Source organism: Emys orbicularis, chromosome 8, assembly GCF_028017835.1.
Source record: "Emys orbicularis isolate rEmyOrb1 chromosome 8, rEmyOrb1.hap1, whole genome shotgun sequence".
In the NCBI taxonomy this organism is placed as follows: domain Eukaryota; kingdom Metazoa; phylum Chordata; order Testudines; family Emydidae; genus Emys; species Emys orbicularis.
In genome coordinates this window covers 65583414-65608343 of record NC_088690.1, presented here as the reverse complement: position 1 = coordinate 65608343, position 24930 = coordinate 65583414, and the positions used below count along the sequence as shown (strand labels likewise).

The 24930-nt window shown below is 45.4% G+C and overlaps 1 protein-coding gene across 1 annotated transcript in view; it reads right to left on the bottom strand.

The window, feature by feature from the left end:
* PRRC2C (proline rich coiled-coil 2C) overlaps positions 1-20293 on the bottom strand; it is a 112498-nt gene extending 92205 nt beyond the window's left edge. The window contains exon 1 of the mRNA XM_065409932.1: positions 20186-20293. The gene's annotated coding sequence lies outside the window, so the exon portion shown is untranslated. The remainder of the gene's footprint in view (positions 1-20185) is intronic.
* Positions 20294-24930: the final 4637 nt, after the last annotated feature.

Here is a 24930-nt window from a genome sequence, read left to right as displayed (position 1 = left end):
TGGGGTTTTCCCTGTTCTGGCCACAGACCTCGCAGCTGCTACACTCCACATCTGCATAAAGTTGGAGAAAAACCACTGAGAAAACACTAAAAGTAATAAAATAAAAAACAACACTACGTTAATGCGAACATTAAGGTTGCACATGGCTATTCAAGTCACAAAAAGTAAAACGGTGAAATGTACAACCTTAACCCCGTTGACTTGTGCACATCTACTACACGATAGTCCAACTGTGTGAGATCTTATTTCCAGCCGCAAGGCTACAGTAACTTAAGCTGCCAACTTTCACTTTGGGGACTGAAATTTTCCAAGCTTGATCTCTGCCCAAAGATGAATTTTGATCAAAAATGGTTCAGCCATTGGGAGTACGAGGTGAGCATGTGTGGGAGGGAGAACACAAAATTTCCCTATTAGTAAGAGACACCTTTTTCTAACAGGCACCAAAATGACTTGGAGTAGAAAGCTGATGTTTGGCATGAAAATAGCCCTCATTAAGTAATACCTTTCAGCAGTGAAAGGTGGCTTTTATTGACAGTATGAGCCTCTTCAGGCAGAAATTTTTCAGCACTTGTTTAGCAGTGTTAGAGATAAGGTAGGCTGCACCTCTACATCCAATCAGGCTAACTTACCTGAAAACTACAAAAACAGACCCAGCGAATGACTAACCACTTCCAGAAACCCTTGGCTCACTTATTCCACATTTTATTAGGCAGAAGCTCCAAGGACTTGGAGGCAAGCAGCTCTTTCCTTTGGACGTTGTAAGATGCATGAGGATAGAGTGTTCTAGTGTTATCTAGACAGAAATCCCAGGATGTTGAACTTTTCCTATCATTTATTTAAACATGAAAAATACGGAGGAAAAAACTGTTAAGATTGTCAGAGCAAAAAAGAGCCAATTTTAGGTCGTTGATGACACACTTTTAAATACAGGTGTATGTTTAAACTGATTTAATTAAACTAATGCAAGTTTGTGCATAGCCATTCTTATTTTGTTTTACAAAAGTTTTAGTGCCGTTAAAAAAAAAACTGATTAAGCTGAAGATTAAACAAAATAAGTGCGTACACACAAACTTGCACCAGCTTAATTTAAAAAACATCTTAATTAGTGCCTTACACAAGTTTTTTAAAAACAGATTGTGCAGTGTTTTGCTACATCTTTAAGATGTAGATAGATGGTCTGTCAAGTTTTCTTCCCTAAAATATCAAGGATCTCAGGTCTGGCCTGAGAGCAAGTCCTCCAGAAAAAACTATGGACATCTCAGATCATGCTCATTAAGAGCTCTTGAGCTTAAAGTGTGGTAATTATGGTGTCTTTAACAAAGACATCCACAGGGACTAAAACTCCTTGACCCGCTCAACGATTGCTTTCATTCCTGTAATGTCATTATTTCACTAATTCTACAGTCATTTTTCAGAGAAGACAAGATCTAAATTTCTAATGTAAGAACAAGCTGCTTAGATTTCATTAAACTGCAAAAACACACACAATTGCAAAAGAGCCCTTAACCAAATCAAAATCCAACTCCCCTTACCACCAAAAAAACCACTCAACCTCGCCTCACCCCCACAACTCTTCCCCCCACTAGGGCTGAGAAGAGGGAACAAGGAGTTGAAGAATTTACTCCTGGGGGAATTCTGTGCCAAAAAATTTAAAAATGTGCAAAAAAATTAAAAATTCTGCACACAATATTTTCAAATTCTGCAAAATTCTGCATATTTTATTTGTCAAAATAACACAATATAATCACACCAGTTTCAATTATTTTTGGTCATTTATTTCAAAGTATCTGTCAGCAAGTATGCCGGACAACAATACAGACAACAAAACAGATTCCTTACTAGGCATATTAATACAGAACTCTGAGGAATAATTAATTTAAACTACAATTCAGAACTGTATTTTCTGCACCCCTTTGAAGCAGTGCAAAGGCTTGGGGGAGTCAGTGATAATGGAGGAGCTGAAGGAGAGGGAAGTAATTGCTGGGAAGGAACCAGAGTGTGGAGGGTTGTTGGGTATAGGTGGGAAAAGTATGGAGTAGGGTTTTTTTTAGGGTTGGGGAGGGATTGTTAGGGAGCTTCCCCCATGTAGACCCTGGCTGACCCCTAGCCTCTCCCATTCAGTCAGGCACATCTGCCCGTCCCCATGTGTCCCTCCACCCCCACTCACACACCCCCTCCCAACTCCCATGTGTGTCTGTGCCCCTACTCAGCCAACCCCTGTCCCTATGTGGCCCTGCACCCCTTCCCCCATCCTGATGTGGCCCCCCTCTCCCCTGTGGTCCTTGGCCTCCATTCCCATTCAGCCCCTGTCCCAGTCTGTCCTCCCCCACTAGCGTTTATGAGTCCCTGCCTGACCCTGCAGCAGCCCCATGCTGTTTGTCTCCCCATATCCCCCGTCTCCTGATCTGGCCTGACAGGCACTGTGAAGAAGGCAGGCTCTCTCTCTTCCCTAGCTGGCCAGGAGCTGCTGCTCTGTTCTATCGCCACAGTACCCTCTGGTGGGCAAAAGGCAGAACTGCAGCAACTTTCCGGCAGACTTTTTCTGCACAAAAAGTTAAAAATGCGTGGCTCATTAATTATGCATACAGTGGCGCAGAATTCCCCCAGGAGTAAAGCATTAATTGGTCAGGGATGATAATGCAGATAAAGAGGCAACAGATGAACAAATCTCACTTTATGCCTCTAACCAGTTTTGAAAATACATACTTAACTGAGCACTTATAATGTGCATGTACAATTATTCCCTTTAAATGCAAACTTCCCAACACAAAAGCTGTGTTTCAATAATAGCCATTTCTATGCTGCGTTCAACATGCCTTACAGTGGTTTTCAAACTTTTTTTCTGGCAACCTAGTTGAAGAAAATTGTTGATGCCCACGACCCAACAGAGCTGGGGATGAGGGGTTTGTGGAAGGGGCTCAGGGCTGGGACAGAGGGTTGGGGTGCAGGGGTGAGGGCTGCGAGGTGGGGCCGGGAATGAGGGGTTCAGTGTGTGGGAGGGGGCTCCTTGCTGGGGCAGGGATGAGAGGTTTGGGGTACAGGAAGGGGCTCAGCCCAGTCGGCAGTGCTGACCAGAGCCAACGCGACCCAGTGCCTTACATTCCGTGACCGAGTACTGGGTCTCGAACCGCAGTTTGAAAACCACTGCCTTATAACATGCCCTCTAGCTTCATTAAAGCCAACTTTAAATCTAATCAATTTTTAAAATGGATTAAGAGTAGTTTAGAGTACTAAGTCTTCCCTAAATTCCCCATATAAATTTACTGGTTTTACAAAATCATATTGCCTAAAAGTGTTAAATATTAAGAAAAGGGGACAAGAGTAAGGTACATAACAGAACCTTTTAATAGAGCACATCTGTAAACACTTGCGTCCAAGATGCGACACTTGAACTTGCTCTACTCATCATGAAGCATCAATGCTTCACCACATATGCAATGTCTAGCAAGCTTCCCCTACCATTTCTTGAATTACAGTTAAGAATGTTAAAGCCTACACAGTTGCCAAACACTGCAGCAGTTACATAACCTATGCCAGATATACAACATAAAAAAAACCCTGTTCAAAATACAATCTCATACTTATGAATTACAAGATTCCATCAGATGAAGAGTCTTGACTGAGGGGACTGGTAGTGGCATAGAGTCTGTTTTGTAGAGGTTCTTATACCACTCAGCATTGTAGTATCTGATTGTCTTTAGTTCAGGGGTCGGCAACCTACGGCACGCGAGCCGATTCTGAGTGGCACGCAGCTCCCTGCCGAGGTCCCGGCCCCCAGCCCCACTCAGCCCCCCCACCCACCGCTCCCCCCTGCGGGGGCAGGAGGCAGAAGCTTGGTTCTGCAGCAGCCAAGCTTCCCCCCTCCCCCGCTTCTTCCCCCAGCATGGTGCTTTCCAGCCCCTCCTCCTCTCTGTCCCTGCACCAATCAGCTGATGGCCCTAGTGAGGAGGAGGGGGAAGAGCGGCAGCGTGCACACAGCTCCATAGAGGATGCAGAGAGAGGTAGGGACGGAGCCTGGGGGAAGGGGGTGGAACAGGGCATATCCCTTCCAGCCCCCTGCCATGAGCCGCTCAGGGCAGGGGGCTGGGGGCACCCCCACGAGCCGAGCACCCCAGCCTTCTGCCCTGCACCCCCCCACCCCTCTGCCCTGAACACCCCCACCCCACAGCCCCATCCCTCTGCCCTGAACCCCCACACACACTCAGCCTTCTGCCCTGCACCCCCCACACCCCCCAGCCCTCTGCCCTGAACCCACCCCACCCCAACACTCACCCAGCCTTCTGCCCTGCACCCCACACACCCCAGCCCTCTGCCCTGAACCCCCCCACCCCAACACACACCCAGCCCTCTGCCCTGAACTCTGAACCCCCCGACACCCCCCAGCCTTCTGCCCTGAAGCCCCTCCCCCAGCCCTCTGCCCTGACCCCGAAACACCCCCCCCCCCCAGGTCGGGGGTCCCGGCCGCAGGCCCTGATCAGCCCGCTGCCAGCCTAGGTGAACAGAACCCCAGGCTGGCAGCGAGCTGAGCAGGCTGGTGGCATAAGATCAGCATTTTCATTTAATTTTAAATGATGCTTCTTAAACATTTTGAAAACCTTGTTTACTTTACGTACAATAGTTTAGTTATATAATATAGACTTATAGAAAGAGACCTTCTAAAAACGTTAAAATGTATTACTGGCATGCGAAACCTTAAATTAGAGTGAATAAATGAAGACTCGGCACACCACTTCTGAAAGGTTGCTGACCCCTGCTTTAGTTCATTATACGATATCCAGTATAGCCAATCCCAATTGTTCAAATGCGTTTAGACCCAAAAATTATAAGATTGGCTTAAAAAGTAATGAGATCTTGAAAAATAATCAGCTGGGGTTCTTTTCATTTGCCTTCTGGTTTTTCAGCCTTTAGGGCAGTGGGTTTCAAACTGCAGGTCACGACCCAGTACTGGGTCACGGAATGTAAGGCGCTGGGTCGCGGTGGTTCTGGTCAGCACTGCCGACCAGGCTGTTAGAAGTCCTGTCGGTGGTGCTGCCTGACTAAGGCAGGCTAGTCCCTAGCTGTTCTGACACTACGCTGGGCCCGGAAGGGGCCAGGAGCAGGTCCGGCTCCTAGGCAGGGGGACCACGGGGCTCCGCACGCTGCCCCCCGCCCCAAGCACCAGCTCCACACTCCCATTGGCCAGTTCCCAGCCAATGGGAGCTGGGGAGGAGAGGGCGGGGCGTTGCCTGCAGGCAAGAGCCACTAGGAGCCGGACCTGCTGCTGGCTGCTTCTGGGGTGCAGCGCAGTCTGCAGTGCCAGGACAGGCTGGAAGCCTGCTCTAGCATCCCCACTGCGCCGCTGCCCGAGGTAAACCCATGCCCCAACCCCCTGCTGCCAGCCCCGAGCCCTCCCCAACGCAGAGCCCCTTTCTGCACCCCAAACTCCTCATCCCTGGACCCACCCAAGAGCCTGCTTCCCCAGCCCAGAGCCCTGACCCCCTCCTGCGCTTCAATCCCGCAGCCCAATCCCGTGTCCCAGCCCTGAGCTCCCCAAACCCAGAGCCCCTTCTTGCACCCCAAACTCCTCATCCCCGGCCCCACAGCCTGCCCCTCCAGCCCTGACCCCCTCCCACACCCCAAACCCCTCATTCCCTGCAGCCCTCACCCCAGGACCTTAACCCTGAGCCCCTCCCAAACCCTTATCCCCAGCTCTGTTGGGCCCTGGGCATCAACAGTTTTCTTCAACTGGGTCGCCAGAAAAAAAGTTTGAAAACCACTGCTTAAGGGTATGCTTGGGTCATATTTTCAAACTCTTCCCTGCAATCATGAGGGTTAGAAACTTTTTTAAATGAAAGATGAAATTTTCATGTAAGCAGATAATTCCAGGAAGGGGGGGGAGGGAGGGTTTAAGAAAAAAGGATAAAATATTGTGAGTCTCATGATCAAATTGCAAGAGTTGGTAAGCCTGTGTATTTTACCTTCACTTCACTACATCAAATCCAGCTCAAGGCTGTAATGACCAAAAGTTACCATTCAGAAGGTGTTCATTGGCTTACAGAAAAGAACTGGTGTGGTCTTAGTCCAATCACATACATCACAATAATGCTGAGTTGACTATTTGGCTTTGTCTTCCATTGTAAATACCACTACATTGCTTTCTCTGTAAAACACAACACATTTATAATTTTGGATGATTAATCTAAAGTTCTGTATAATGTTTATTATATTTACTTGATATGGCTTTCCATAGAGCTACCTGAAGTAAATAGGGACGTACGTCAAAAAAAAATTGGTACTAGATGAGATCCTTGTTGGCAAACTCAAAAGCTAATTACTAGTGGTCTGTACAGTGAAATTCCACTCCCTTCTTGGGGTGATCCTCCTTTATGGGAAGGCCAAGGCACAATGGCAGAGAAGTATGGGGAAGTTTGTCCTTTCACTGGTTTACTCTATTTCTGTTGAGTTTTCATTTTCCAGGGCTGTCAGTACAGCACATTTCAGCAGTACCCAAGTTCATTAAATGCCACCAGAGCTCAAGCACTGAATGCAACATCACTGGATGAGAAAGACAAAGCTGATCCAACATATGGAAAGACTGCTGGTGACAGAGGTTATCATGAAGGAGCGAAAGCCTGTTCAAGACACTGATCCAGGACCATACTACATATACTCAGGGAATTCTGTGCCAAAAAGTTAAAAATTCTGCAAAATTCTGCATATTTTATTTGTCAAAACAACATAATCTAAGCACACCAGTTTCAATTATTTTAGTAATTTATTTCAAAATACCTGTCAGCAAGTATGTCTGTAACAAAAAAGACAACAAAAAAAGATTCCCCCAGGAGTAGAAATTTAAAGAAACCCCTTCGACAACCCAGCTCCTGTTTCTATTATGCTTTATTGGGCGCCTCAGTCTGTCTCTCACATGGGCCAGCTGAGCACAACTTGGAGGAAAACTCTGCCCCTCGAGTCTCAGACACCCACAGCCCCTCCCCCCTCCCAGAGCCCAGTCATAGGGTGCCCCCCAGCCCAGACACCTGCAGACCCACCCCCCCCAGAGCCCAGCCATGGGGCACCCCTCCCAGTCCAGACACCCGCACCCCCTATCCCCCAGTGATCCAGAAAGAGAGCCAACCTGATGCTGGCTCCCGGGCGTGTATGGAGTTTCTTGCATGCCGCCTCCTTCCTTCAGAGCATGCTGGGAACCACAGCTGCCTGGAACTCTCCAGCTTCCCCCCCCCAGCATCCTGTATTTGTAAGCTGGAGAGCCAGACTCTCCTGGGTCCAGCAGCCCCTAGTGGCGGCCAGCAGCTCTGCAGCACCAATTCTGCAGGGAAAAATGAAATTCTGCACAGAACATTAATTCTGCACAAATTCTGCATTGCCCCATATTCCCCCAAGAGTATACATAAAAGAGGAAAACAATTACAGAGCTGCAATTGCACTGAAGGGTTACAGTGACTACATAAAACACTTAAGTGATCTGTCATCACCAAAGCCCTTTGATAGTATTATAAGCCTATAATTCAGTTATCAGTTTGTTCTATATAACTCAGACTAACAGAAAGACATGCTTATTATAATAAGTAATCAGAAGTAAAAGATACCTGGTTTCGCAATCATTCAAGACTGTACTTCATTAAGAAAGAGCTGTGAACACACCCCAACTCTGAGTGCTGGCACATCTTCAAATTAATCAACAATCACTACTTAAAAGTTATTTAAGTAATTCCTTTGTCATTGACAATTTTTATGTAAGTCTGTGCATAGGTAATATGCTGACACAATATGGCTGTTTACAGAATCCATTAAGACTTAAGAATTGTAATTAGAGTAAACTCTAAAACGTGACTTGCTAATGCATCTTGAAGAAAAAATGAAAATATATATTTTCTACTAAAAATAATAGCAATATGAGACCCCTCTGGCAGCTCACGTTTAAGGTGAGTTATTTTATGCTTATTTAACTTGACAGTTCTTTTAATGTTTGCATTTCTTTGTCAGAGTACAATACCTTGCTAAAAAACTGCACTGCAAGGTTTTTACTTTTTCAACTACTTTACAAAGGTGCTTAAGTAATTTTCTGGCAATTAAGAGACTGCCACATATTAACCTATGTTGAAATTTAGTCTTACAGAAAAAAAATACTGAAGTGAAGCCATGAAGAAAAGTATATCAAAACAGACAGTCACTATCTAATACAGCATAACAAATGTAAGTTTATCGACAATATTAAAATCACATGGCATGTGTTCACTCCTTTAAAATGAATGGGAGGCAGGGATCATGACAGCACAGGTATTTTTTCACCCTGGCTAGTATGTTTATTTCTTGGGATAGCAGGTGTCAGGCAGACACACATCACCTCCATATTACATAAGAACGGCCCTACTGGGTCAGACCAAAGGTCCATCTAGCCTAATATCCTGCCTTCCGACAGTGGCCGGTGCCATGTGCCCCAGAAGGAATGAACAGATCCACTCCGTCACTCATTCCCAGGTTCTGGCAAACAGAGGCTAGGGACACCATTCCTGTCCAATAGCCATTGATGGACCTATCCTCCATGAATTTATCTAGTTCTTTTTTGAACCCTGTTATGGTACATAGCACATAACAAAATTCATGTGGCGGAGCGCAGACAAGGGGCACAGGGCTGAGGTGCAGGGGAGGGGGGGTTCCAGCTGGGATGCAGGCTCTGGGATGGGGATGGGGATGCAGCGGGGCTCCCCGGTGGGTAGAGAGGACTCTCCCCATCCCCTCCCCAGCGCTCTCTCTCCCCGCAGCAGCACCTGGGCTGGGAGGGAGAGGCGTCTCTCCCCTGGCCCCGGCAGGTCTGGGCTAGGGGCACCTGTCCCCCGGCCGCAGCAGATTCAGGGCTGGGCTGGGGGAAGGGGCACCTGTCCCCATGACCGTGGCAGGTTCGGGGTGGGCTGGATCGTGGGAGGGGCACCGCAGCAGGTCTGGGGCTTGGGGAGAGGCATCTCTCCCTGCCACAGCCTGAGCGCCTGCATGGCGCTTAATATGCAGCTGCGCAGCCACACAGCTTAGAGGGAACTAAGGTGTCAGGTAATTTATTTCCCCAATCTTGGTAAAATACACAGATGATTTGCTAGAAGGACTGCAAGAATTCTTCATAGAATGAGGAAAAAAAGTTGTAAATACATTTCAAAACTAAGTGCCAAAGCACTGAATATTTCATTCTTTAGTATAAATACCAAAGAAATATAATTTTTAAGTGACTACTACCAAAGCAAGTCACGTGCATGCTATCAACGAGCAGTATTAGCCTAGTAGGTAGGTAAATTATCCTTTTCATAAAGGATATTTCGCCTGTACTACCAACCACTGTGAATCACTTTATTCTATTAAACAAAGAAGAGAATTTATCTGTTTAAACAAGTTTTTCAATTACTGATTAAGGTAAATTCACCTTGGGTATAACTGATCTCTGTGAGTCTTCCTTTAAAAATGACCAACCATCTTAAAAATTGGACATGCGCCTACATTATGTAAAGAAGAGCCTAAAGAGGGTCTTTTTAAAGGGTCTTTCTGTTTGGTTTTTTACCTAAGAAATATCAGGATGCTACTGGTTCTGCTGGAGGACTTCAAGGGAAGGGTTTTGTCTCTCAAGTGTGGATAGTGAGCTCTTACACCTCAAATCAGTCATTTTTCTTCCAAATGTTTATTAGGCACTGAAGTTAAGCAGACATTACAAAAGTTTAAAACCGTGACTACAAAGCCTTCCCCCTCAATTATTTAGCTTTTAGTCTCATGTGATTTTATTTTTATTACTTCTCAAGACACCACAGGCCAACCCGACACAATGGAATTTCAGAAAAACATTTTATCTTCTGAACTGCTGAACCAATGGTAACACTATGAGGGTTTTCATCCTAAATTCCCTACTGTACACCCCACCCCCAATTTCAAATAAAAAAGTGACCATAAGAAGTTTTAGACTAAAACCTTTCAGAACTTCATACATCACCAAGCAGCAAAAAAGGGACAAGTCCAAGTTTTTGCTTTTGCAGACTACCTTTAAGCAAAGCTGGGGGGTTGCCAGATGAAAATCTTATGAAAAGAAGGACTTAAAATGCTTCAAAAGCAGTGAAAAAATGCCTCAATGGGGCAACAGGTTAGTCTAACCATGACTGCATACTGATGAGTCCTCTGGAAAAAAGGAAACCATCCTGAAAAAAACATCTTTAATTTAAAAAAGCCTAATAGATTCTGCAATGCCTATGTTTTCTCACTTGCTACAAGAGGTTTGGACGTGGATGGGGAGAAAACTGGTGTAGAACGAGCAGAAATGGTGTTACTGGTGAAAGAAATGGACTGCTTGTACCTTCCAGTAAGTGGGCATCATGCCATCCTTTTCTGATAAGGTAACAATGTTAGGGTACTACTGGATTTGCTTCTACATACACAAAGCAATAGTGAAAGGCCATGCAGTTCCAGCTGCAGATGATCAGCAGACTGACTTCTCTCAGATGTAGGCCTCGTAACAGTCACCTATGCCTTTGAAGCCTCCTGGACATTTTACTGTGGTGCACTCTTCCCAGGACCGTTCTTGATAAACCTCCAGAAACATAAGCTGGTGCAAAACAGATGCCCACCTTTTGAGCAGACCATGTTGCTAGGTTCATAACACTTGTGTTAGTTATCTTTAATTCAGATTCCTAATGTGCAGAATTCCAAGGACCAATATAACATGAGGGACTGGAGCTGAGATAATCCGCTGTTGCTTCTCTGCTCCTCACCAATGTCATCTGTCTGTTTTTCCATTCTCCCTCTAGTCTCTCCTATACTATCCCTCAAGCATTCCCAGCACCCGCGCAAGCTCTGAAATAAGGCCGCTTGAGTTGGTGGGCAGCTTCTTGCTCCCCGCACAGCTGATTTTTCACAAAGAGCCACTTCCTGATCAGTGCCCCTAGGCTCCCACAGCCAGGCTAAGCATCCTGCAGGCTCCCAACATGAAATAGAAGGTGGAATTGGCAGTAGAAAGATTAAAAGGCAGACCAGAAGAGCTTCCCCACTTGGAACAGCTCAGCCCAGGAATGCTGTCCTGGCCTCCCATTCCATGTGCCAGTATCACCTAATCCCCAACTCCATCCTACAGTAATGACCACTTTTGACAGAGAAAGTTTCCCCCCAGAATCCTCTCGGCCCCAGCCTTCTTTCTCAAACAACCACAACTCTCATTCTGGTGCTGGCTTCTCCCAGCACCATCTCTCTCCTTCAGGCCTCAAACACAGCATTTAAAGGATATCAGCCCCCAGCCACAGAAAAATTAAAGCTTGTCTTACTAATGGGTCGTTTTTAGGTAGACACTGGATTTTCAATCCTCTGCTGAGAGATCAATTCCAAAAAGCATAAGTAGCAGCAGCAAGAAGTTTTTCAGAGCAGCCTCTAGACCAGGGGTGGGCAAACTTTTGGCCCGATGGCCACATCTGGGTGGGGAAATTGTACACAGGGCCATAAATGTAGGGCTGGAGGTGCGGGAGGGGGTGAAGTGTGAAGGAAGGGGCTCAAGGCAAGGGGTTGGGATGCAGGAGGGAAGCTCAGGGCAGGGGTTCAGGGTGAAGGAGGGGTTGCGGCAGGGGGTTGGGCTGCAGGAGGGGTTCGGACTCCAGCCCTGCTTACCTTGAGCGGCTCCGGGGTGGCAACAGGGCTAAGGCAGGCTCCCTGCCTGCCCTGGCCCCACGCCGCTCCCAGAAGTGGCCAGCATGTCCGGCAGTGGCTCCTAGGGGTGGGGCAGGCGGCTCTGCTGCACATTGCCCTTGCCTGCGGGTACCACCCCCGAAGCTCCCATTGGCCACGGTTCCCCGTTCCTGGCCAATGGGAGTTGCGGGGGGCGGTGCCTGCAGGTGAGGGCAGCTCATGGAACCCTCTGCCCCTCCCCCAGGGGCCTAAGAGACGTAGTGCCAGCCACTTCCGGGAGTGGCGCGGGGCCAGGGCAGGCAGGGAGCCTGCCTTAGCCCTGCTGCGCCAGGGGGCTGGCAATCCCAAGGGCCGGACTGAAAGCCCTGATGGGCCAGATCTGGCCCGTGGGCTGTACTTTGCTCTCCTCTGCTCTAGACTCAGCTCCCGTCAGGAAATTTTTTCAGGGCAACTCCCATGCCCAACTGCAAATTAAACTTTATTCCAGAATTCTTTATATCAATGCACAAAAGATGTTCTAGTGGTTTTTAAGTGTTTAAGCCCTTCTTTCCACTCTAGAAATGAATTTGCCAGAATAAACATGATTTGTGCCTTCTATGTCCCCTATCTACTTTTTACTTCTCAATACATCTATGCTGTAGGAGAAGGTGCTATTCAAAAGAAGAAGTGCACAATAAGGGCTTGTGTACATGGGGAAATTGACTGGACTAACTATTCTTGGGGGAAAACGTAAGGACACTAATTTTTCTGGAATAAAATGACATTCTTGAATGCTGTGTTCACACAGGGAGCTATTATGGAACTTCAGAACAGTTTATTCCATAATATATCTACTTGTAATGTCTCAAACACTTTATTCTATATACAATATTTTGTTTTTGTTTGTTTTGTTGAAAATAACCTGACTGCAATATCCTCTCTGACTTGTGAGGATGGAAAGAATTTCATGTGGACTAATCCATTGCTTTCAAAAAATCTGCCAGCTGTAGTGTGGGGAAAAAGCTTAATTTACATTTTATTATGCAAAATCAAGCTTCAGGGACTTTTCTTGGACTTCAACCACAAGTGTAAACAGTATCACAGGGCAAGACCCATAAATGAAATAATTTATTTTTGACAAGTGAAAAAGTTGTCAGAGAGCAAAATACTATAGGGGACTACACATCCTTAATTGGAACTCATCAACTTACGTTTTGAATTTTATTCTTGAAGCAGTGAGAAGTCAAACAACTGGGGGGGGGGAAAGAAAACCTTTTTCAAGAGGTTCTTCGCCACTAACAGTCTTCTGACAGGGTGGATAAAAATTAATGATTTTTTTGATAAAATGCTTTTTGAGGAAAACCCTATCTAAAGATGTATCTTAATTAAAACTACTATAGCTCAAAGATATCTCATCATGGAATTGGGATTATAAATTCTAATTCTATGGTATGAGACAATATATTCATGTAATTTTTAAGAAAAGTTTTGTAAATGAGTTCCAATAGTTCATGGATTAGGGACCCAATCTTATGGGATTCCAGGGGCTTCTGTATAGATTATTTAGGTTAATCTTCTTATCTACCCAATGGGACTCAGTGCTCAGTCTAGAAGATACTATCAGATATGCTTAGTTTTGCAGTTCTCAAACTTTGGATTTGTCTCTCCAGAGATAAAATCCTTGTTAACAGCAAAAAAATAAATAAATATATAAATAAATAAAATATAATATAGAGGTGACAAATAACAGACCTCAACCCTATTGTCCCTCTGCAAATTTGTGTACACAGAGTCAATCCCTTACCTCTCTCTAAAAGTGCAAAGTTTCAAAAAATTCAATTAATAGAAGATTATTGGGGACGGAATAGATCTGGACAAGGAGAAGAAATCTGGAGATAAATGTGAGAAGGGAGGGAAAGACAGTAGAAACAAAAGTGAAACTGTTTGAGCAGCATATTCCAGAAGTCTTGTGGTCTTTGAGTGTAGCCTTCATTGATTTGAGATCTACCATATCATTCTCTCACTAGAAGGGAAAAATCTATAATGGCAGCAGGCCGTAAAAGAGAGACAGTTTGGGAATAAGAACCATTTATGAAATATATGTTTGCTGATGATGTTTTAAAGAAAGTCACACCAATGAACGGGTGGAAGTCACTTAAGCACTTGGATTCAGGAGACTGTTGAAGTGATAATCTCACTTTTAACAGCAATAACTTCTTCTGCTGGTGTAGAAAGTTCCTTTGGACTAATTCATTCCAAATTGAGAAATCGTTTGGGACCTGAAAAAGCAGGAAAGCTTGTTTTTCTTTTCCAGATTATGAACAAACAGGAAAATGAAGATGAAGATGACTGAGTTAGCTGCAGAAGCCAATATTTTAAGTTTCTCATGTTGACCTGGCTGACAGTTGATTTAATTTCTGTTTGTTTTTTAATATTTCATTTAACTTTTTTAGTTAACAATTTTAACAAAAACAAACCTGATTTTAAAAAACTTGAATGTTTAATTAACTTCAAAAATTCATATGCTTGTTTTGTTAAAATATTATATGTTTGCTGTTGAAGTAAAAAATCCAGAATACATAACGTTGTTGTTTTAGTTAAATAAAGCAATTTAAATGTCTGTCTGGTGATGTTCTCCTAACACAGCATGGCAAGAAAATCCTCCAAATAGTAATGATTAAACTGTTGAATTGGAGATAGTTCACCTCCCAATGACTTCATAAATATCTGCTTTAATTACCTTTGGTAAATGAAATAACCAAACAATCTTTCATTTTCTGATACAGCTGTAAAACTAATCTAAAAAGTTTTCAAAATAAATCACTTTAAAAATGTATAGTGTGTACCTTCTAAAAATGAAACCTACATCTATCTCTGAGTTGTGAAGAATATGTATTAAGGTTATAACAACTAACAAGAATGCACTTTTATGTAGAAATCCATGATTAAATCGAGTCTTCCTGACTAGTGACTTAAATAATGATTTAAATCAAATCCACCCTGTCTTCTGAAAAACTGAAGTTTAATTCACCAAATGGAACTGATTTAATCTCAGCAGACATTTATATTTCACATTTTAAATACTGATACAAATATTTAACTTAAATTAAGGTAGTACGAGAAAAATACTCTAGATATATTCACTTATAAAAGTTTCTTAAACTATTAGTTTTGCAAATATACTGTAAACCTGGTTATCTCTAGACCTTTGTGCTTTTAGTAAAAAAAAAAAAAATACAGACAAAAGGAAAAGTATTAAAGGTCACGTGATTATCTGTTTTTTTCTTCTTTTTTTTTTTTTTTTTAAAGCTGGGCTTGTGCCTTTTTTTGCTACTTTATGATGCATGAGGAAGGCCTGAAAGGGTTTACTTGCCCTTTTTAAGTTAATTTTTCTAAGCAAGCAAGCAAAAAAGTCAGGAATATCACAGGGGCTTGTTGTGATGCAATGATAATGGTACTCTGCAGAGGGTTCCATGTGAAGATAGTTGGGGCTCAGCCGGAGGGACGAGGGGGAGGGGGGGCTAGAGCTCAGCATGGGGGCTGGGTGTGGGGGGTCCAGATGCTGGGGGAGTAGGACTCAGTGGGATGGGGATCCAGATGCAACTGGTTGAAGCTCAGTGGGGTGGGGATCTAGGTGCAGGGGGCTCATAGGGGTGGTCCAGGTGCAGGGGGAGTTGGGGTCATTGAGGGGTGAGGCTTGGCAAGAGGGTCTAGGCATGAGGGGGACTGGATGCATGCGGGTTGGGTGGATGGGGGAGCAGCTCCCTGCACAGGGATCCCTCCCCCTGCAGCAGAGGAGCAATGGCTGCAGGAAGCAGGGGGAGTTTTCAGAGCTTCCTGCAGCCGGGGGTGGGTCTGACCCAGCCCCGGATGCCATGCAAGGGAAGAGGAAGTCCTGTCCTCCCCAGCCTAGCAGCTGAGGCGGGCACAGGGTAGGAGCCACCAATCAGGTCTTCCTCCCCCCTTCTGCCCCACATTGATTTACCTCTCTGCCAGCTGCCCTGGGCACCCAAAACATACTGTTGGGAAGGGTCACATGACCGCTTTTGTGGCTTCCCCGTCAGACAGTAATTTTTCTGCAAGGAAGCAAAGAAATCTGCGGGGGACAAATTCTGCGCATGCGCAGTGGCACATAATTCCCCCCGGAGTATAATGTAAAAACACAAGCAGGAAAACATAAAAAAATCAGACCTCCTTCAGTCATAAAATATCAAAAACTGACAGTCTGTTTTTTCCCTTGCATGGGTATCTTTTAAGACTTGTTTTACACATACCTTGGACACAAAGGTACAGTGTTTGCTTCTGACCTGTGTTTTTGCACTTGTAGTCTCATTTTGCCATGAACTAAGAGTACTAGATTAAATTTAAAGAGTACAAATCATAAAAAACTCAACATGCGTTAGCGCAATCTGTAACTAACAGCTTATAAAGAAATGCTAAAGAATTAAAGTTATGTAGTGTCTGAGGTATTCATAATAAAAACAGTAGTCTATTTGTTAGTTTGTACACTGTAGATATTGAAACTGTTTTCATCTCTGCATATTACAGTATCTTTGTACTTTATTACAATTTCTATCTCCATCTTCTGCTCCTTGTGTATTTTTGAACTCTTATGCGGTCACAACTTCATATTTTTTTTCTAGTTTTACAAACCTATCCAATGTTCATCTTTTTTCACACCTTTCAGCTGTGTTCTTTTCTGACCTGTTTCTGTCCATGTTATAGCAAATACATTATAAATTCTGTGTCCGGATCTATAAAACTAAAACTAAGGGTTGAAAAAATTACAGGGCAAACAGAATGGACTACTAAAGCCTTAGGTCAATACAAACAATGAGCAAAGTTTCTACCAGTAAGCAACATGGTAATTCCATGATGTCAAGTCCAGCATCCATCCCTAGCTAATGGAAATGGGGAAGGTGTTATCAGGTTACTTTTCTCTTATACCCTGCTTGAAGACTCCATCATTTACAGCAACCACTGGATTCAGGGTGTCTGATAAATTTGAAATTCCTCTCCTTCTTACCCAGGTTTGTTGCTAGAAGAGAGAAATAATTCTCTCAACCCATAACTCTAAAGTCTCATGGCTAGTGTGAGGGCTTCTTCCCCCTCAATATCTCCATCATCTGGTCTTTTCATCTTCATATCACATAACTCTGTAGCCTAGACTAGGTAAGTCTACATAAGGTAGCTTATGTCAACCCAACTATGTCAGTGTCTCCACTACAGACTTGCTAAGTGCCCAATTACACCATCATAACAACTCCATCTCCTTGAGAGGCATAGGGCTTATGTCTGTGTAGTTAGGGCAACACCATGTCTGTGTAGACACTGCATTCCTTACATGGGCTGTTGGCTATCATTCTTGTCAATTTCACGGTTCCTGGAACCATGAAATTGACAAGAAAGTCGGCTATGGAGCCAGGCTGCTGTCAGGTCTCCACTCCAAACTGGGCTGCCACCCAAGCTCCCAGCTTGGGCTGCTGCCCGGGCTCCCCACTCCGAGCGCTGCTGCCCCCCAGGTCCTGGATCACCGCTAGAAGCACGGCAGCTGACCGGACTCTGGGGTGGATCTACCTGCCAGAGGCGAGAAGCCCCAGGTGGCTGTCCCCCTGGTCCTGACTGGGAGCAGGGAGGCAAGAAGCCCCAAGGGAAAGCTGGGCTCCAGTGCGGAGCTGCACAGAACTGAGAGCTCTGGCTCTCAGCCCACCCCAGTGCCCCTCTTCAGTCGGTGAAAGCACTCCTAGTGCACCACGGACAGAAGGAGAGTAGTGTGAAAGTGGCCGCTGTAAGTCAACCTAAGACAAGTCGATTTAAGACTGTAGTGTAGACTTGCCCCAAATCTTTTGTCCAGGCCCTCATAACAATTACATAGAGCTTTTTTATCAGATCTCAGAATGCATTCGAAAGGTACAGTCCTCAAAGCAGAGCTTGTGAAGAATGGTTTGCACATATACATCACAATTTATCTATCATACTAAGGACTTTACAAAAGTGGTAATCTCCATTTTACAAATTAAGAAAATTAGGCAGTGCAGTGACTGGGTACACTCAAGGCCACAGCATGTCAGTCAGAGCAGAACACAGGTGATGAGTCCCAGTCTCCATCTAGATATTAGACTATGCTGCCTCCCATTTTAGCTCCACTGAAATCCATTATAAATATACCTTCTTAAAAGGTAAGTGGCATCTTTTAATGTTTATCATTAACTGATCGCATCAGAGAACGTGCTGCACTCCATGACACAAACCATGCTTTTGTCAAAGGCACACCAAGTCCTAAGAACTGAAAATGTTCATTTCTTAATTCAAAGAACAACACTGAGTAACAAACATACTATAATGCCCCTATATTAAGCTTGATAAAAAAAAATGACATTTTACTCTGAACATCATAGTATGGAAAGAAAAACTGAGAACTGACAAGCTTCTAGCAGCACAGATATTAAAGGTGACCTGCCAGGGGAATAAAATTAATTTTGTGCCCATTTTGCTTCTCTGTTATGTAGGAAGGAGACTGGAAGATTTCTTTCAAAAAAAATTTTACATTAGAAATTCACATCTTGCCTACCCAGAAATTCTATAGAAGACTGAAGGACAAGTGGAATTATATCACACTAGATAAGAGACTGAAAACTAAACTACCAAGAGGGAAATGGAATTTTTAATCTAACTGTTCAAAACTTTGTAGCTTATTTTTGCCAACACCTATTTGACTCAAATGCTTGAGAAACACTTGGGAAGGAAAAATGGACTTTGAATTAAGGGGTAAAAAAACCTCCTATTACACATCTGAGACCAGAACAAACAGGGAAGATCTGTCTGGCATTCCTGTTATTTAACACAAAAACACAACAATAAAAAAAAAAAAAAAAAAAAGAAAACCCACAGAATGTCACTGCCCTCACCCCCCAAATGTCCCCCTTCAGACCTTTTTCATACATTCCACTCTTTTCTTCATGAATTCGTATTTCCCTTTGTAAGTCTCTTTTAAAAACTCAAGTCTGGAATCCTCTGGGACAGGCTGGGCGGGGGCAATGGGATAATGAGAAACACACTGGAACAGCATGTATATTGGACAACACTTTTGACTACAGACAGGGATGCTTCCTCTTGATTAATCAGCAAAGAAACATTGTATTTTCTTGGAAACCTGTTGAGCTGTGTCTGCAATTAACCTTTGCCCCCAAAATTTCCAACCATTGCTTCCCTCAGTGGTGACTCCCAGAATGCTTAATGTAGACCAGCAGCAGGTCTAGACAGCACCATGTTAAAATGCCAGCAGCCTCCTGGAACCATGTCTACACTAGCACTCCTACTGCTGCTAACAATGGCATAAACAAGACTTTAGTGAGCTGCGTTTTAGTCTGAAGCTAAACGAAATAATCCTGCAATGTCTGCTCACCCTATTCACCTCAAGAATTATGAGTACAAAAATGTCAGTGTCTCATCATAACCTAGACATTATAGGGCATAGGACCTTGGAAATAATAGGCGAGTATCCCATAATACGGACATAAAATTGGAATAAAAACTGCAACTACAAACTAACGTCAACTGCATTAAGTACATAGCCCATGCCTTCCTGTATCTTGACCATTGAAATATTTTTAGGGTAAGAAGAAGAAAGAGATAAGATAACTAAACTGCATTGACCAGAAAGACCCTCTGATGCCCCATGCCTCCAATCTTGCAACAACCCATTTGTGTGATCAGTTGCCTCAATGGGGAGGAAAAAGCTCAGTTTCACCATACAATATTCCTGTACCAAGTGCCTTCCCCTTCGTGGCTATTCATACAGCTAGGGGTGAGCAGGGAAGAGATTGTACTTCTGCAGCGCCCCATGGAGCTCACAGTGCCTGCAAGGAGCAGGACCAATCGATCACTCTGGTCATGGAGCCAAGAGGGAAATACAGGCTCAACCCAACCCAGCCTCAAGAAGGGGAAGAAAAAAGGACCCATTACTCACTGCAAAGAAATACGGGCCCTTTGCTCAGCCCCAGGGATCAGCACTACGGGGCTGGGGCCCCTTCCACCCGCGCCTCTCCCCCCTTACAAGCACTATGGAGCTGGGGTCACTTCCCCGCCCGCCCGCCTCGTTTCACCCTCCCCCGGAGCAGCGCTATGGGGCTCGGGCCTCTTCCCCCCGCGCCTTACCTCACCTCCCCGCAGAGCAGCACCGTAGGCTAGGCCCCTTACCCGGCCCTCTTTCCCCCTCCCCCACAGGAGAAAGCAAAAGAAGGCTAACGGGGAGCCCCCCTCCTCATCATCTCCTCCCAGGGAAGGTTTCGGGGAGCCCTCTCCCTTCTCCATGCCAGCGGGCCAAACTCTCTCCCCTCGCCGCAGCCCCTGCACCTCCACGCTCCCCCCACGCCGAGCGGAAGCGGGACCCAGACGGAGCCCCCCCGGGCCATGCGGCGCAGGCCGCTCTCATCTGACTGCCGCTCCCACCGGCTCCAGGGGCCCGGCCCCGCCCGGCCGCGGGGGAAGCGGCGGGGAGCCCTCTCCCCTAAGGGAGGACCCTGCCGGCCAGCTCCCCTCTCCCGGCCCCCCTGCGGTCTCTTACCTGGCACGCAGCGTCCGGGGCCGGCGTTCTGGCCTGTACCCGGCTGCGGGACTCGGTGAGGCCGCTGCCGCCGCGCGAACCGCCTCCACACAGAGGCCAAGATGGCGGGCGGCCAAGCCGGCGCCAACGGCGTCTGACCTCACCGCGCAGCGCCCACGCAACGCCGGTCACGTGATGCCCGGCTGCCGCAGTAGCCTGGGCGGATTCCTCCTCTCCGCGGAGCCGATAGCGCCACCTGCAGGAGCCTTCTGGAACTGCCCCTCCAAGGAGGCAGGCACTGCTGCGGGTGTGGGAACTGCAGGGCACGTGGCTTTTGTTTCTCCAGGGTTCAGATATGTGTCTCTTTTGGGGTCAGCCCAAGGGAGATTGGAAAAGCTCCAGATTCCTCCCTGGCCTTCCTGACTCTTGCAGGACACAGCAAAGTTTGCAAAGCTCAGCAAATCTGAGGCCCGTGCTGGGCTTGTAATAAAGCTGTGCTGGTTGGATGCTGGGTTAGGAACTATCACACAGTCCGCTAGCACACCTTGGCAAAGAGCGGGTACAGACGCCCCCCAGGTTATGCAAACCTGACTTACCCAAATCCGCACTTACGGAAAAAGTTCCGTTAGCTAGAAATAGGGTTTTTTTGTTTTGTTTTTTGTTTATTTGCGTAATGGTCAGGTATACATTTCCGACTTACGCAAAATTCGAGTTACGCAAGGCGTTCTGGAATGGAATGCTTGCATAAATCGGGGAGCATCTGTATTGCCAGCTTGCCAACATCCAGGAATCAGGCTAAAAAAATCATGAGATTGGCTTCAAAATCACGAGATTTTAAAAATAAATGGGAAGTTCTTTCCCATCCCCTCCCTTTTATTTTCTGAGTTTGTGAATTGCACACAGGTTACATTTCCAATCTTTTCTCTGCAAGGACGAGAGCTAGAAAATAAGACCTGCTATACACACGGGGTATGTCTACACTGCAGTTAAAAACCTGCGGCTGCCCATACCAGTTGACTCAGGTTGGTGGTGCTCAGGCTAAGGGGTTGTTTAATTGCAGTGTAGACATTTGGGTTCAGGCTGAAACCCGGGTTCTAGGATCCTAGAGATGGGAGAATCCCAGAGGTGGGGTTGCAGCAATTAAATAGCCCTCGAGCCTGAGGCAGCCATGGATGTCTAATTGCAGTGTAGACTTACCCACAGTTTTTCTACAGTATAGCTAGTTTAGATAGGGGTATGATTTTTAAATATATATATATATATTTATACCTGTACGGCTAGTAGTGTGGAAGCTGTTATATTGGTGTAAAGGCACCATATAGCAGTATAGTGGATTCTCTTTCTTGTACAGGAATAATGTGTACTGATATAACTGAGCCCAAACAAGGAGGTTCTATCATGTAGTGGCCTAGTGGATATAGCACTGGACTGGGACTCAAAATAAAGAGGCTATGTAGCGGGATGATCACCCCGCTCATGCCCTGAAGGGCTTGACACAGCCCTGGGAGAGGGCTGGGGCGGGGAAAAGCTAGGCTGATTGGGGGAAAGCAGCCACAGGTGGGGCCACACCCCAATCAGGCCACGGCTGACCCTATACGAGGGCTGAGGGCCAGAAACTAGGACACACTCTCTCTCTCGCTAGCTTCCTGAGAGAGAAGGACCTGGCTGCCTGGTAGCTGAGAAGGGTACCTGAGGTGGAGCAGTGCTGGGGAAGGGCAGAGGGAGCTGGCCAGCTCCAGCCTAGTAAAACCCCAGACTGCAGGCCTTGCTAAGAAGGCCAAAATGGTACTGGGGCTGCAGGGAGGCAGCCCAGAGACAGGGAAAGGCAGCAGATCCTAAACCCCTTGCCAATGATGAGTGGCCATTACAGACTGCAGTCTGCCCCAGTGAGCGGGGGCTAGATGGTGACTGGCAGTAGCCACTGAGGCAAGGTGGGGATAGAGGGTTGGGGGTTCCCCTGAGTGGGGAGACCCAGATTGTGGGTTATTGTTGGGGGCAGAACCCTGATGTAAAGGGTACCGGGGTCTGGGAGGGACATGGGGCCAGTGGCAGGCAAGACACCGGCCTGCAGAAGGCGCTCTGGGCTGGAAAGAGCTAATTCCCGAGATGGCCAGCAGGAGGCGCCGCCCCAGTGAGTCGATGCCCTGCCACAGGCTATATAAGAGAGAAACCGGTATAGCTAAAGCAGTACTAGTATTGTGTGTAGGCAAGGCCTCACTTTATTTTTAAAATGAAATATGAGATTATCATATAATTTTTCTATGAGCTGTGGCTTTAAGTAAACTACCAAACAGGGCGAGATGCTGGCGCTGCTGAAGAGAGCCTGTAAAAACTCTCATGAGGTTTGATGTTTTACTTTAAATCCCCAGGTCTTAGAGTCAAGTGATTACATATACAGAATTGCCAACCAAGAGCATTAAAAAATCATCAGTTGGACCATAAAATAGATCAGAAAACTGGTTTAAAAATAAGATTTAAATTTGGGGTCTTTCTATCTGCCTTCTGATGTTTGAGCTTTTAAGGGTCATATTGTCCAGATTTTCTCTGCAACCATGAGGGCCAGAAGTGTATTATTTATTTATTTATTTATTTATTTATTTTGAAAGCAGAGATTCTCACATAGACACAAGACTCCAAGAGCTGAGGCTATCGGAAAATACTGCAAAACTGATGCAAAAATTGCAAGAGTTGGCAAAACTGACAAGGTAAGTTTCAGGCCTTTGTGCTTGCTAAAGACTCAAAGGCCAGCAGGAAGATAAAAGGAATCCAAAATGTATTATTTAAAAAAATCTTATGATTTTTGTGGGGCCCGAATGATGAATTCTGAACATTTGGGGGTTGGCAATCCTTTAATGGGGCACCTGTACCACAGTAGTAATTTTCTGTAATATTTTTATGAATGATATACATGACAGTGACTTACTTGACTAGGGATTGGTTTCCGAGTGGTAGCCATGTTAGTCTGTATCAGCAAAAAGAACGAGGAGTACTTGTGGCACCTTAGAGACTAACAAATTTATTTGAGCATAAGCTTTCGTGGGCTAAAGCCCACTTCATCACACGCATGCAGTGGAAAATACAGTGGGAAGATAGATATATGCAGAGAATATGAAAAAATGGGAGTTGCCATACCAACTCTAACGAGAGTAATCGATTAAGGTGGGCTATTACCAGCAGGGGAAAAAAACTATTGTAGTGATAATCAGGATGGCACATTTCAAACAGTTGACAAGAAGGTGTGAGTAACAGTAGGGGGAAAATTAGCATGGGGAAATAGTTTTTAGTTTGTGTAATGACTCATCCACTCCCAGTCTATTCAAGCCTAATTTAATAGTGTCCAGTTTGCTAACGTTTTTTTGTTGAAGAATTGCGACTTTTAGGTCTGTAATTGAGTGTCCAGGGAGATTGAAGTGTTCTCCAACTGGTTTTTGAATGTTATAATTCTTGATGTCTGATTTGTGTCCATTTATTCTTTTGCATAGAGACTGTCCGGTTTGGCCAATGTACATGGCAGAGGGGCATTGCTGGCACATGATGGCATATATCACATTGGTAGATGTGCAGGTGAACGAGCCTCTGATAGTGTGGCTGATGTGATTAGGTCCTGTGATGTGTCCCTTGAATAGATATGTGGACAGAGTTGGCAACGGGCTTTGTTGCAAGGATAGGTTCCTGGGTTATTGTTTTTGGTGTGTGGTTGCTGGTGAGTATCCTTGCAACAAAGCCCGTTGCTGCTCTAGGCTAACCCAAGGACTTTCCGATGCTGTGTTCCTGTTGACTGATAAATCCTTCTCTGTTTTGAGAAGGCTGCCAGGTGTCACCACAAACACTTGAGGTGCATTGGTCATTGAAGAGTGAAAAAGTTTCTGACTAGGAGTCTTTCGCAGTTGGACTTGCTGGGCAGAGTTCATGGTGTGAAATGAGATGGCTGGAGTCTAGCAGCTCAGTCTTGGAGGTGTTGAGGCCATGTGGCCTACCCTGAAGAAGAGTGGAACCCTAATGGGCATAGCACACTGAAGGCATTCCTCCAAGTGACTGTTTAAAGGCTGGAGAGTAGAATCAATCCTGTGGATCCATGGCAGTACCAAAACAGATTTAGGCCCTGCTTCTGCAAAGCTTATTTCAAGGCACATTACTCGTTTCACTCCCAAAGTTACCACCATCCCACACAAATGTGGTGTCCTCACTTTGATTGTTGAAAATTCTTGACATCAAAAATAAAGACTCATAATTCTGAGATAACAAAAGGAGTCATTTACATAAAAGGAAACATAGAATATCAGGGTTGGCAGGGACCTCAAGAGGCCATCTAGTCCAACCCCCTGCTCAAAGCAGGACCAATCCCCAGGCAGATTTTTGCCCCAGATCCCTAAATGGCCTCCTCAAGGATTGAGCTCACAACCCTGGGTTTAGCAGGCCAATGCTCAAACCACTGAGCTATCCCTCCCCACATTATTGTTTGGGTCTGCAGAGCTACATCTGGCTGCCCCAGGGCTATTCACCATAACCACTTCCTGGTCTTTCAAAGGCCATGTTTACAAGACATGGTTTTGTCGACATAAGGCAGCTTACATCAACCCTGCAGCATTTTTCTTACTAATTATTATTTGAATTACGGTAGTGCTTGGAGGTCTCAGCTAGAGATTCAGGCCCCATTGTTCTAGCACTGCAAAAACACATAGTGATAGATAGTCCCTGCCCTAAACAGCTTCAATCTACACAGACAAGACAGACAAAGGGTGGGAAGGGAAACAGAAGCACAAACA